The 15,318-nt window shown below is 42.4% G+C and overlaps 1 non-coding gene across 1 annotated transcript; it reads left to right on the top strand.

Annotated features, from left to right (window-relative positions):
* Nucleotides 1-11,559: 11,559 nt before the first annotated feature.
* Nucleotides 11,560-11,697, top strand: LOC119933854. Its single transcript, XR_005452723.1, has one exon. It is a non-coding gene; the product is annotated as a small nucleolar RNA SNORA7 (small nucleolar RNA).
* The last annotated feature ends 3,621 nt before the right edge of the window (nucleotides 11,698-15,318 follow it).

Here is a 15,318-nt window from a genome sequence, read left to right as displayed (position 1 = left end):
TTAAGACTGTGAGCCCCACGTGGGACACGGACTGTGTCCGGCCTGATTATCTTGTATCTACCCCAGCATTTACTTCAGTGCCTGGCATGTAGAAAATGCTTAACAAATGCCGTTAAAAAAAATCAGATATTTCATGCCCTCTTCCTTATCGTTTCCCTCTCTTCTCACTTCAGAACTCCAGCTCCCGTTTTTTTCATTAATATGAACAATGATTAGATGGGAGACTAGTTATGCCTGATGACCTATGTGTGTAGGATGCCAATTAAAGCTAGTCTTTTAAAAAATAATCCTATCTGTAGGGAATCTGCTCCCATATGCCTGTGTCACAGACTTAAAAGTAATTGCTACCTTTTTATTTGTTCCCAGGGTGCTTTGCACACAATAAACTCTTTATAAATAGTTTTACTATTAGTACTACTGCTGAAAGAAAGTCTGAAAGGTCTACTTTGATGAGATACCAGGAATTCTTGACCGAAAAAATACCTTTACACAGCTCCCGCTTTAAACCACATACTTCATATAGCTAATTAGGCTCAAATGTTTTTACCATTTCTCCTTTAACCTTTCTAACCACTGAGGTCAATGAGACATATTCAGGTCCTAAATTTATGATACCTGCTTATTTTTTTAAGGGGAAGGTTGCAAAGGTTTCTGAATCTTATAGCCTCCTTTTAAAAATTACAGTTAAATAGGAGCAAGAAGCATTCCATGTTCTCATTACTGCTAGTACATGGGTCAACAGTCAGATGCCCACAACAAGAATAGAAGTCTTCCTATCACCTAATTCAACTCTCTACTTTCAGCAAAATTCATTTGATTCTCTTACTCCAAACATTTCTCTATAGCCCGCTCTTAAAGGCCCCTGCTAATGGAGTCTCAATTACCTTCTAGGACAAGCCATTCACTTATCTAATTGGCCTTCTTCTTCAAGCCCTTTCCCCCTCATTTCGCTCAGAGGAGTGTCAAACTGGAGCATGTTGACTATTTGTTCCCTCTTCCTGTTTGCTTCTTTGCTCGGTCTCCGGCTCAAACACCACCACCATTTGGATTGAAAGGGCTGTTCTTTGCCTTCTTCCCTGCAATTTAAAATTGACCTGCTGGTTTCAGGAGTCATCAGTCACTGTCAGTGATGATGATGTGGGTGAAGTTAACGAACGTATTCAGAAAGCACCACTCTCATTCCCTTGGAGAAATCATTCTCACAGCTTCAACAACCATCTATTGCTAATTAATAATAATTGTGGTATTTGTTAAGTGCTTATTATGTGCCAGGCACTGAACTAAGCACTATGCAGACAATTCCCAAATCACATCTCCAGACCTGATCTCTCTCCTTCTCTGCAGTCTAGCATTTCCTCCTGACTCTGACATTTCCACTTAGATGTCCCACTAACACATCAATAATAATAATAATAATAATGGCATTTATTAAGCGCTTACTATGTGCAAAGCACTGTTCTAAGAGCTGGGGAGGTTACAAGGTGATCAGGTTGTACCACGTGGGGCTCACAGTCTCAATCCCCATTTTACAGATGAGGTAACTGAGGCACAGAGAAGTGAAGTGACTTGCCCAAAGTCACACAGCTGACAATTGGTGGAGCTGGGATTCGAACCCATGACCATGTAATATGTACAAACAGAACTCATATTTCCACCCAAACCCTGACCTCTCCCTGACTTTCCCATCACTGTAGACAGTACTACCACCCTCCCTGTCTCACAAACCCATAACCTTAGTGGTATCCTCTACTGATCTCTGTCATTCCACCCACATATTCAATCTGTCACCAAATCCTATCAGTTTTACCTTCATGGTATTGCTAAAATCCTCCCTTTCCTCTCCTGCTACCACGCTAACCCAAGCAGTTATCGTATTTGTCCTTGACTATTGCATCAGGCTTTCTGTTGACCTTCCTGCCTTCTATATAGCCCCACTCCAGGCTACACATCACTCTGCACATAGTAAGTGCTTAATAAATGCCATCATTATTATCATTATTGTTATTATTGTTACTTGGATCCTTTTTCTAGAAAACCTTTCAGTCTGTTTCCCCACTTCTCAATAACCTCCTGTAATTACCCATCACCGCACAAAATTTTTAATGATAATTGTTGAGTGCTTACTATGTATTTTTGTTATGACAATTGTTATGTTATTTCTTAAGTGCTTATTATGTGTAAAGCACGGTTCTAAGCATTGGAGTAGATACAAGTTAATCAAGTTGGACACAGTCCCTGTCCCATATGGAGCTCACCGTCTAAGTAATAATACTAATGATGGCATTTATTAAGTGCTTACTATTTGCAAAGCACTGTTCTAAGCGCTGCGGAGGTTACAAGGTGATCAGGTTGTCCCACGGGGGGCTCACAGTCTTAATCCCCATTTTACAGATGAGGTATATGAAGCACAGGGAAGTTAAGTGACTTGCCCAAAGTCATACAGCTGACAATTGGCAGAGCTGGGATTTGAACCCCTGACCTCTGATTCCAAAGCCCTTGCTCTTTCCATTGAGCCATGCTGCTTCTGTAGTGAGGCGAACAGGTATTTAATCTTCATTTCACAGCATGGCTCAGTGGAAAGAGCCCAGGCTTGGGAATCAGAGATCGTGGGTTCAAATTCCGGCACCGCCACTTTTCAGCTGTGTGACTTTGGGCAAGTCACTTAACTTCTCTGGGCCTCAGTTACCTCATTTGTAAAGTGGGGATTAAGACTGTGAGCCCCCAAAGGCTAAAAGTGAGCAATGCACACAGGTTAACAGTGGAGATAGATGTGAAAGTATTTACAAATTAGTCACTGCTAGCAGCTCTCTATGCATTGGCCTAATGAGCACCATCTTGATAAAGAACCCAGCTTATTCCAGTGCTCTCCATAGAGCAAATCCTCAATAAATATAATAATAATAATAATGATGGAATTTGTAAAGTGATTACTATGTGCCAAGCACTGTTCTGAGCACTGGGATGGTTACAAGGTGATCAGGTTGTCCCACCAGGGGTTCACAGCTTCAATTCCCATTTTCCAGATGAGGTAACTAAGGCCCAGAGCAATGAAGCGACTTGCCCACAATCACACAGCTGATAAGTGGCAGAGCCAGGATTAGAACCCATGACCTCTGAGTCCCAAGCCCGGGCTCTTGCCACTATGCCACGCTGCTTCTCGGGATAGATTACCAGGGACTGTACTATGTGCTGGGGTAAATACAACCTAATCAGGTTGGGCACAGTCCATGTCCCACATGGGGCTCACAGTCGCAATCCCCATTTTACGGATTAGGTAACTGAGGCACAGGTGACTTGCCCAAGCTCACAGAGCAAACAAGTGGCAAAACTGGGGTTAGAATGCGCTTAACAGAAACTCCTTATCATTGGCTTTAAAAACTCAATCACCTTGCCCACTCCTACCTTGCCTCCCTGATTTCCTATTACAGTCCAGCCCCACACGTTGCTCCTCTAATGCAAACCTACTCACTGTACCTCAATCTCACCTATCTTGGCACTGGCCACTTGCCCACATCCTACCTTTGGCCTGGAATGCCCTCCCTCTTCATACCCAACAGATGATCACTCCCCCAACTTTCAAGTCCTTACTGAAGGACTTATATATCTATTCTATTTATTTTATTTTGTTGGTATGTTTGGTTTTGTTCTCTGTCTCCCCCTTTTAGACTGTGAGCCCACTGTTGGGTAGGGACTGTCTCCATATGTTGCCAACTTGTACTTCCCAAGCACTTAGTACAGTGCTCTGCACACAGTAAGCACTCAATAAATACGATTGATTGATTGATTGATTGAAGGCACATGTCTTCCAAAAAGCTTTCCCCAACTAAGCCCTCATTTCGGCTTTTCCCACTCCCTTCTGCATCACCCTTACACTTGTGTTTTCACCCTTTAATTCAACCCTCCCTCTACCCCACAGCACATATGAACACATTAATTTATTTATATCAATATTTGTTTCCCCCTCTAGATTGCAAGTTCATTACAGACAGGGAACGTGTCTACCAACTCTGTTGTACTGTATTATCCCAAGTGGTTAGTACAGTACTCTGCACACAGTAAGTGCTCAATAAGTACAATTGATTAGTTGACTGACTGACTGATCACTACATGCCAAAGCACTATAGTAAGAGTTGGGTAGTACAGGATAGTCTGTCTGTCATTCAGTCAATCATATTTACTGTGCACTCACTGTGTGGAGAACACTATGCTAAGCACTTGGGAGAGTACATTATAACAATAAAAGATGCATTCCCTGCCCACAACGAGCTTATGGTCTAGAGGGGGAGTCAGATCAGATTAACCTTCCCAGTCTAAGCCCCCCTTTTCCTCAGCTCCCCCTCACCTCACCCCAACTTGCTCCCTTTGTTCTATCCCACCTCCCCATTCCAGAACACTTGTGAATATATGTACATATCTATAATTCTATATATTTATATTAATCCCTGTTCTGCTTGTTCTGATGTATATATGTATCTCTAATTCTATTTATTATATTGATGCTACTGATGCCTGTTTACTTGTTTTCATTCATTCAATCGTAATTATTGAGCGCTTACTGTGTGCAGAGCACTGTAGTAAGCACTTGGGAATTACAAGTCGGCAACACATAGAGACGGTTCCTACCCAACAACGGGCTCACAGTCTAGAAAGGGGGAGACAGACAACAAAACAAAACATGTAGGCAGGTGTCAAAATCGTCAGAACAAATAGAATTAAAGCTATATGCACATCATTAACAAAATAAATAGAATAGTAAATATGTACAAGTAAAATAGAGTGATAAATCTGTACAAATATATACAAGTGCTGTGGGGAGGGGAAGGAGGTAGGGCGGGGGGATGGGAAGGAGGAGAGGAAAAAGGGGGCTCAGTTTGGGAAGGCCTCCTGGGGAAGGTGTTTTGATGTCTGCCCGCCCCCACCCAGACTGTGAGCACATTCTAGGCAGGGATTGTCTCTCTTTGTTGCTGAATTGTACTTTCCAAGCGCTTAGTACAGTGCTCTGCACACAGTAAGTGATCAATAAATACGACTGAATGAATGAATGAGATGATGATAAATCACCACATGCCAAACTGTCCACTGCAAGCCTATACCTGGCAAACCTGGGCCAAGAGGAATCAGTGCCATAGTGTACTTGGAAGATTCTGTTTGAAAACAAATTCCCTGAAGCCAGGTCCTGGAAACAAATGCACTGTAAACCCCCAAGGCAATGTTTTACTTTACCTCCTGATTGTGGTCAATTTACTTCCTTAAAGAGTGATGGATGTAATCAGGAGATCATCTTCATTAACACTGGTGTCATCATCAGAATTTATTGAGGATCAGTTGAGTCCAGAGCCCTGTTCTAGGCACTTGGGAACATGCAATGGAACTAAAAAGTACAGCCCCTGTCCTCAAAGCTTATAAACTAATGGGGGTGACAAACAGATAAAGATTGCAAATGTGCAGTAGGAAAAAAAAAATTGAAGGGCTTAGATGCAAAGGACTCCTGAATCTCCCTTGGCTGTGGGTCTCATTACCTTTACAGACAGGAAGTTCTTTCTAATATCTGAATTAAGTCCCTCCTGCTGCAGTGAAACTTGTTCCATTAAGGAAAATGGGATTATTCCACACTTCAGATTTCCTACATGTTCTGAAAATGACATCACCCTCTGTGCCTAAGAACACTCTGGTGGGTTTATCATTTTGTTTCCCATAGATGCATAGATTATTGCTGCCCCTGTAATCCATTCACTAAGCAATTTTTGAAATCACATAACTGTAATAGATTACAGAAACATTTCTCATATTATGTACCTCATGTTTATTACATTATGAATTTACTCTGAAATTTATGCAGCCCAATATCTTCCCTTCCTTTCGGGGAGGAATTGACAATGTCCATGAAGATTGATCACTATAATTCTGTCATCACACACCTTCTTTCTCTAGTGCATGTTTCTTTATTGTGTTTCTTAAACGGAGCTGCACTCAACCTTTTTCTTTCATTGCTCATTAAAAAAAACCCAAATGAAACAAAACAAAACATCAAAGTCAGTTTGGCTTGGCGGATAGACCCCAGGCCTAGAAGTCAGAAGGACTTGGTTCAAATCCCAGCTCCACCACTTGTCTGCTGTGTGATCTTGCACAAGTTACGTAACTCCTCTGAGCCTCAGTTAGCTCAACTGTAAAATGGGGATGAAGACGTGAGCCCCATGTTGGACAGGGACTGTGTCCAACCTGATTAACTTGTATCTACTCCAGTGCTTAGAACAGTCCTTAGCACATTGTAAGCACTTAACAAGTACCATAATTATTATTATTATCTTTATTATTCTGTCTCAGCCCTAGGCTGGGTGACACCTCAGGGATGTTTACTTCTGAGCCATTAGGGTGACCATAAGTAATAGTGCTATATTGGTTACTTTGTTTCAGTGCACTCATTTAGTTTACAGGATGGGGTGGGGAGAAACAATAGTTATAGATACTTTGTATTATCAATATAAATGTTTTTATTTTCTCATTTTTATTGGTTTGCCTATTTGCTATACAACCCAAGCCAATGGGTCATCAACATTAAGTCCAGTAAGAATGTCCCTTCTATCCTGCAGCATGTTGGTTACAACTGCAGTATATGTTGGCAGTAACAACAATAATAATAATAATGACAATAATAATAATAATAATACTCAAGTGCATACTATATAACAAGCACAGTTCTAAGCTCTGGGAACTTGTCTAGCCTTATGCTGTTGAACTGTCGTGGACCCATAGTGATGCCATGGACTCATCTCTCCCAAAATGCCCCGCCTCCATCTGCAATCAATCAATCAATCGTATTTATTGAGCGCTTACTGTGTGCAGAGCACTGTACTAAGCACTTGGGAAGTACAAGTTGGCAACATATAGAGACAGTCCCTACCCAACAGTGGGCTCACAGTCTAAAAATCTGCAATCGTTCTTGGTAGTGTAGCCATAGAGTTTTCTTAGTAAAAGGGGTGGATAAAAGTTAATCCTATTGAACACAGTTCCAGACCTACATGGGGATCACAGACCAAGTATGAGGCAGTAGGATTTAGGAGAAGCAGCGTGGCTCAGTGGAAAGAGCCCGGGCTTTGGAGACAGAGGTCATGGGTTCAAATCCCAGCTCTGCCACTTGTCAGCTGTGTGACTTTGGGCAAGTCACTTCACTTCTCTGTGCCTCTGTCAAATGGGGGTGAAGACTGTGAGCCCCCCGTGGGACAACCTGATCCCCTTGTAACCTTCCCAGCGCTTAGAACAGTGCTCTGCACACAGTAAGCGCTTAATGAATGCTATTATTATTATTATTATTATTATTTACAGGTGAGGTGAGGCACAAAGTAAGTGACTTGCCCAAGGTCACACAGCAGACACATGGCACATAGTCATTGAATGGGCAGTCTCATTTTAATGGGGGTTTTTGCATGCACTACTACAGAATCTGTCTGAGCTATTGAAAGAAACAATGGACAGGACCAAAAACAGCAGACAGAACCTCTCCACTAGCATCCTCCTAGTTCTTCTATGGCTTTTGAGGCTCTGCTCCCAACATGCCCTGGCACTGCAGGCTGCCCATGTAGACTAAAGCCACTACTAATCGCACCCTGGGCCTCCCCACCATCATCAATCGTATTTATTGAGCCCTTACTGTGTGCAGAGCACTGTACTAAGTGCTCCAGGTGGATCCAAGGCTCATCCAGATATCTGCCACCCCCCATTATGGCTCCCGGGACCCCAGCCTCCTTTTCCACTGGATTGCCATGCTGCTTCCCCGGGATTCCCACACCAGCCCTTTTCTGTGTCACTGAGCCACCTTCCACCACCCCCATAGGAGGGATAGAAGCAATCACATCCTAGCGCTGCTTCCACAAAATCTCAGGAAGCCTGGGGGGCTGCATTTGTAGAGGTCACTGTGGTTGTGGCTGTGACTGCTGACTGAGTTGTGAGGAGCCTGAAATTCTGCTCCTGTAGCCACAGTGTCCGATTGAGCTTCGTTTTGTCTTAATGTGGTTTTAGCGTTATGTTTCACTTCTTATGAATCTACTACCAGTCCCATCTCTCTCTTTATTTTTTATTTTTAAATGGCAAACCCCCATAAAGCACAAAGACCACTCTAATTCCCAACTGTTCATTCTTTTCCAGAACTCAGTCTGATGTTCTGCACACCATAAGCACCTAATAAATGCTTATTTGTACTTTGCTAATGCTCAGTTTTACAAAGGGCAAGCATTCTGCATGTACCTGCAAGATTCTAATACCTGCACTTTCTTCGTTTAAATGACTGAAAAATGAAATACAATTTCATCTGAAGAGCAACACGGTCTGCCAGGTGATGAATTTCTTAGGAAAGGAAAACTTATAAAACATATTAAGGAATTTTAACAGATGAATTTTGGGGTGTGGATAATTTTCTGCAAGATGAATTATTTTCATTGTACAATTTGAGTCCCCAAATTTGTTTTAATTGTATTTTCCCAACTTTCAAGGCCTGGCTGGTCCTCCACATTTGGTAATTTGTATGTGGTCTCATAATCATTAGCACAAATTACCAAGACTCTACTGTATGTAATTAGACATCACTGTGGGCACACTCTTATGCATTTTGTTGTGTTCTTTTGGAAGGTAAATATGTCAAGATTAAATGAGCAAAAAAAGAAAACCAAATTATAAAAGTCAAATCACGTAAATCCAACAGCTGTTTCTTTGTTTTTAATTAGAATAAGGAAATAAAATCCCTATCACACTTCTTTGAATTTATTTTCCTGATTTAATTTCAGTGCAGCTGAGTGTTTTGCCCATACACTCAAATATCATTGCTTTTTATCTGTTGCCCAAGGTTTAGAAACATTGATTTTTTCACCTGGCTTTTAAATAAACTGGCTAGGGGTAAATGGATTCTGCCTGACTGAAGATTTTATTTTGTCCATTGTTGGGCATTAAAAAGATTTACTAGTTGCCCCAACCCCACAGCACTTATGCACGTATTGTTAAACTATATATTATCAATTACTAATTTATATGTATCAATGTCTGTCTCCCCCCAGATGGTAAGCTCATTATGGGTGTAGTAATAATAATAATAATGATGGTATTTCTTAAGTGTTTACTATGTGCCAAACACTGTTCTAAGCTCTGGGGTAGATATAAGGTAATCAGGTTGTCCCACGTGGGGCTCACAGTCTTAATCCCCATTTTACAGATGAGGTAACTGAGGCACAGAGATGTTAAGTGACTTGCCCAAGGTCACAGCTAACATGTGGTGGGGCCAGGATTAGAACCCACGATCCCTGGCTCCCCAGCCCATGCTCTTTCCACTGAGCCATGCTGAGAAGTTAAGTGACTTGCCCAAAGTCACACAGCTGACAAGTGGTGAGCTGGAATTCGAACCCACAGCCTCTGACTCCCAAGCCCATGCTTTTTCCACTAAGCCATGCATGGAAAGTGTCTGCTAGCTCTGTTGTATTGTACTTTCCCAAGCACTTAGTACAGTGCTCCCAAGCACTTAGTACAGTGCTCTGCGCATAGTAAGCACTCAATAAATATGATAAATTGATTGATTAAAATATTAAAAACAAAATTACCCTGAGAACAAGGCAGGATCTGAAATGTGAGATCACAGAACCAAGTCCTGGAGGGTGTGCTGAGAGCTCTTTTTTCCTGCATCACCCGTCCTGCTGCCCAAGGACAGGTCAGCTACTCATCCCTGCCTATGATGGAGGATTTACAAGTGGGATGAAAGTCATGAGGTCAAGCAGATAAAACTAGGAATCTGTGGACCTGAGTTCCCCTAAAGTTCTGACACTGTCCTTTCGGTGTGACCACGGAAAGTCACTCAACCTCTCTGGGCCTCAGTTTATTTTCTGTCAAATGGGAATAATAATATTTCTCCTCACCTCATGGGAATGCTATGAAAAATAAACATACTGAACAGATTAAAATCATCATTTTTCAATTTCCTTGTACTTTCTAAAGAGATTCTAAACTCATGTTTTTGGAGGGGTTTAAGAAAAGCATTTCTGGAAGCAGGAGATTAAATGAAATGATCTGAGGAGAAGGGCCACAAAAGAGAAGTGAGAGGGGAAGGGGGAGGAAAGAGGGAAGAGAAGTGGGTGGATCCCTGCTAATCTCACATTTGGAGAATTAAACAACTTTCATAGGGATGAGAAGTTGAAGGGCAGAAATACACTGAGTCCTGGATGTTACTCTTTCTAGTCATGAGGAATGAAATTTTGCAAGTTGCATTCATTCTTCCAGAGACAGGTATTTCCCAAATGGGAACCTACCCTGAGACCTGCGAGAGAATTCAAATATGGAAGATATTTACCTAATCAGTTAAAAAAAAATGGTTCTCATGTAATTCAGAACCCCATTCAGAAATAGGAAGGATAGTATGTATTATTGTACTATTTGTTGAGTGCTTTCTATGTGCCAAGCACATAGAAGTAAGGTAAGCACTGGAGTTAATCAGGTGAATCAGATCAGATACAATTCTTGTCCACACTCTCTCACAGTCTAAAGGGGAGAGAGAATGGGTATTTAATCCCCATTTTACAGTTGAGAAAACTGAGGCACTTGTATTCTCTTTGTCTCCTTTGGAGCTTGTTCAGGTTGAGAAACAGCATGGCTCAGTGGAAAGAGCCCGGGCTTTGGAGTCAGAGGTCATGGGTTCAAATCCCAGCTCTGCCGATTGTCAGCTGTGTGACTTTGGGCAAGTCACTTCACTTCTCTGTGCCTCAGTTACCTCATCTGCAAAATGGGGATGAAGACTGTGAGCCCCCCATGGGACAACCTGATCACCTTGTAACCTCCCCAGTGCTTAGAACAGTGCTTTGCACATAGTAAGTGCTTAATAAATGCCATCATTATTATTATTATTATTATCATCACATCATGAGCTGACGAAGTATCCCAAGGTCACACATTGCCTGAGCAGAACCGGAGAAAGCTGTGATGACTGTGGAGAGATCTTCCATCAGTACCAGATGGTGATAATAATTAATAATCATGGTACTTGTTAAGTGCTTACTATGTGCCAAACACTGTTCTAAGCATTGTGATAGAAGTTCGTCAGGTTGTACACAGTCCCTGTCCCACATAGGGTTCACAGTCTTAATCCCTGTTTTACAGATGAAATCCCCATTTTGCAGATGGTACCTTGATCCCACCTAGAAGCACACCACTTCATGCTCTGTCTGATTAGCTCTGAGACCTTTTAAGTGCTGCAGGTCCAGGCTGTTGTTTCAATAAGAAGGATTTGTTTAATCCATTGACTCATCTGTACAAATGATGGGTGATGTGTGCCTGGCCATGACATCTTTTCTTAATTTGATGTATTAAGCAATGTTACATTGGGCCTTGTTAAACGATAGCCGTAATTATGACAATGGATAACTACAGTCATTAAACTAATGACATTTGTCACCATCAGCAGCCAGGGTAATGAATGTGGAACAAGACAGAATTTACGTCAACTTTTTAAACCCCCGGCAAGGAAGCAGAAATCACGAGTGACTCGCAAGGGAACTGATCAAACACATTGCATGTCAGTACCTGGGCGGTTCCCTCTCAGGGTCGCAGCTGGAGAGTTTCCAGTTCTCTACTAGCCTTGACTACAGGAGGGAGAGTGAAAGAGAGGCATATCCATTCCATTCCTAGCTTGAGCAGTGGCTAGTGAGTGGAAGGCAATCTGCTACAAATCAAAGCTCCCTTGTGCTGGGCAGCAGCAGCGTGGGAGAGAGGAGAGAGTGGAGACTCAAGTTTATTGTGTGGAAGGAGGCAATGGTAAACTACTTGCATATTTTTACCAAGAAAACCCTATGAATACATTACCAGAATGATTACAGATGGAGGTGGGGTGTTATGGGAGAGATATGAAGCAGCGTGGCTCTGTGGAAAGAGCCCAGGCTTTGGAGTCAGAGGTTATAGGTTCAAATCCCGGCTCCACCAATTGTCAGCTGTGTGACTTTGGGCAAGTCACTTAACGTCTCTGTGCCTCAGTTCCCTCATCTGTAAAATGGGAATGAAGATTGTGAGCACCCCCCCCCCCCGCCCCCGTGGGACAACCTGATCACCTTCTAACCTCCCCAGTGCTTAGAACAGTGCTTTGCACATACTAAGAGCTTAATAAAGTCCATCATTACTATTATTATTATTATTATGTGGCCATGGTGTTGCTATGGGTTGGATAGAGCAGAGGACTCGACAGGATAGGGAAGTGGCCGGCCACAATCCTGTGTAAACTGATGTGTGTTTCACTAGAAATGGGAGGGGTGGGAGAGGGCATGGGAAGACTGAGATTTACTTCAGTATCAGGAACCCTGCTGCTCAGTGTAAATAAGAGAACAGACAGATTGGAAGCTCCATGAGGGCAGGATCACATCTACCCATTCTAGGTGTATAATACAGTGCCTTGCTCCCAGTAAGTGCTCAATGCATGCCACTGATTGAGTGACTGAGCAATGTTGAGCCCCTGACCTCTGCAACTCTCTCTGTGGCCAGGCAGAATTGTCCAGCTATATTAGGATCTATTTTCAACCTGGGTTCAATATTGAAATAGAGTAAAGGACACTGATTGTTATTATTATTATTAATATTATTATTATGGTACCTAAGTGCTTACTATGTGCCAAGCACTGTTCTAAGCATTGGGGTACACAGAAGTTAATCTGTTTGGACACAGGCCCTGTACCACATGGGTTTTACACTCTTAATCCTCATTTTACAGATGAGGGAATTGAAGGACAGAAAAATGAAGTGACTTGCCCAAGGTCATACAGCAGATATGAGGCAGAGCTGGGATTAGAACCCAGGTCCTTTTGACTCCCAGCCCCATGTTCTATCCACTAAGCCATGCTGCTATTTAACCCCATTGGATATAGCTCCTCACTATCCCTTGATATGCACTCTTCCAAGCACATAGTATAGTGCTCAGTACATGGAAGAAGCTCAATAAACATCTCTAATTGATCTTTTGACAATCTGACAGTTCTCTGCCCTATTAATGCACCGGCATGGAAAATTCCTATGACCTATTTTTATGGCATTTCTTAAGTGCTTACTGCATGCCAGGTGCTATACTGAGTGCTGGGGGAGATGCAATTTATTAGTTCCCTTTCTGGGATATTGCTGACCACTGCTAACTTTAAGTCTATTTAATCTAATCTCTCACATATTGCTTTCCCTTTGGTTAGGTAGCCCACAACTCTATCATGGAAGGAGAGTAAATTGATATGGCATGTTTTGCTCTTTATATAATCATGTTGGTTGCTTCTTAGTGTCTGATGCTCTTCTAAGTGGTTGTAATTGGATTGTAAGAGGATTTGTATTTGTATCTTCCCACATAGTGATTTTAAGAGGATCAATCCTCAGGGAATTCTGTCCTCCATGAGTTCTCCACAGTAATTACTTGTGGTTCTGCAATACTTTCCACCAATTCCTCAAGTATACTAGGATGCATGACTTCTAGTCCTACTGATTTAAATATGCTTAGGTGTATTTGGTATTCCTTATTTCTTTCCCAATTCTAGTTCCATTTTCTACACTTCCACTTCCCTTCATCTGCCATAAAACTGTTCATTTCTGTGCCCCCATAACTGTTTCTGTGGCAAGCAGCCAGCTTTCCTGAACCCTTTGCTTCTCTGCCTTTCATCTCACTGGATCCTACTACTGGTCTTAGACTGAATATAGGTCTAAAAAAATGGAAGTTATGTACCAACCTACACCCAGGAAATCATACTCACAACCAAGCATTTGTATTGTCAACACAGAACTTAAAGAGACTATTGAATTCTGCCACTAAGGAAGTAAGCTGCCAAATAATGCACAGGTAGACTGAAATAGAAAACAAAATATAAAAGGGTAGTATGACCTCTGGAAGATTATAAGACAGAGTATGACAAAAGTGTCAGACCAAGCTGAAGGTCCACAAGGCTGCTCTGGTGTCCCAGCTTTTATATGGCTAGGAGATTCAGACCTACCTCGGAAGAAAGAATCACTTCAATCAATGGCATTTAATTAGCTCTTCCTGTGTGCAGATCACTGTACTAAACTCCTTTGAGAGTACAACAGAGCAGGAACACACATTCCTGTCCTCAAGGAACCCCCACCTGTTGTTGCATTATCATCATCTATGAGCCATACTTCACATCAAATAGTGGGACAAGATTTTCAACAATGTGGTTAAGAAACCCTGTCAGCTCACCAACTCAATGCTTCCGTTTCACAGCTCAGTCAGGTGGGACATGGAGAGAGAATAGATCACGGCATGATACCTAAGCAGTCACTGCATAGAGAATCATAAAGGGGTACATACAAATCCTGAGAGCAGACAAACAAATTGGTGACGTGATAAGCCCAGTGCCAAATAATGTGATAGAACAGAGGATGGTTAGGGGACCACAGCAGCAGTCTCCTAAAGCACACACACACTCAAAGGGGCAGAGAAGGTGGAATAGGGAAGCACTGACTCCTGACAACCCCTACACTGCTGCTCTCGTTATTTGCCTGGTGCTGCTCATTCATGTATTCTGGTCTCTAGAGATGAGGACTGGATGCAGACCCATATCAGGGCTAGTGTCCACACACCCTGTTGGCACAGCCTCTACAATCTCCCATTTGGTAGTTGCTGTGTATGTGCTTTCATTCATTTGTATTTATTGAGTGCTTACTGTGTGCAGAGCACTGTACTAAGCACTTAGGAGAGTACCTAGTAACACTAAACAGGCACATCCCCGAGCTTACTGCCTACAGGGGAGACAGACAATATAAATAAATTATAGATTATGTACATAAGTGCTGTGGGGCTGGGAGGGGAGATGAATAAAGGTAGCTAGTCAGGGTGATGCAGAAGGGAGTGGAAAAAGAGGAAATTAGGGCTTAGTCAGGAAAGGCCTCTTGGAGAAGATGTGCCTTCAATAAGGCTTTGAGTTGGGGGGTGATAGTCATCTGTCAGATTTGAGAGGGAGGACATTTGAGGCCCAAGGCAGGATATGGGTGAAGGATCCGTGGCAAGATAGGAGGCCTTCCCAGACTGAGCCCCCTCCTTCCTCTCCCCCTCTTTGCCCTCCCCATCCCCCACGCCTTGCCTCCCTCCCCTTCCCACAGCACCTGTATATATGTTTGTATGTATTACTCTATTTTATTTGTACATATTTATTCTATTTATTTTATTTTGTTAATATGTTTTGTTGTCTGTCTCCCCCTTCTAGACTGTGAGACCGCTGTTGGGTAGGGACTGTCCCTATATGTTGCCAGCTTGTACTTCCCAAGTGCTTAGTACAGTGCTCTGTACACAGTAAGCGCTCAATAAATACGATTGAA

This window comes from Tachyglossus aculeatus, chromosome 10, assembly GCF_015852505.1.
Source record: "Tachyglossus aculeatus isolate mTacAcu1 chromosome 10, mTacAcu1.pri, whole genome shotgun sequence".
Taxonomy (NCBI): Eukaryota; Metazoa; Chordata; class Mammalia; order Monotremata; family Tachyglossidae; genus Tachyglossus; species Tachyglossus aculeatus.
Note: the sequence above shows the minus strand (reverse complement) of the source record. Positions and strands in the feature narration are given on the sequence as shown.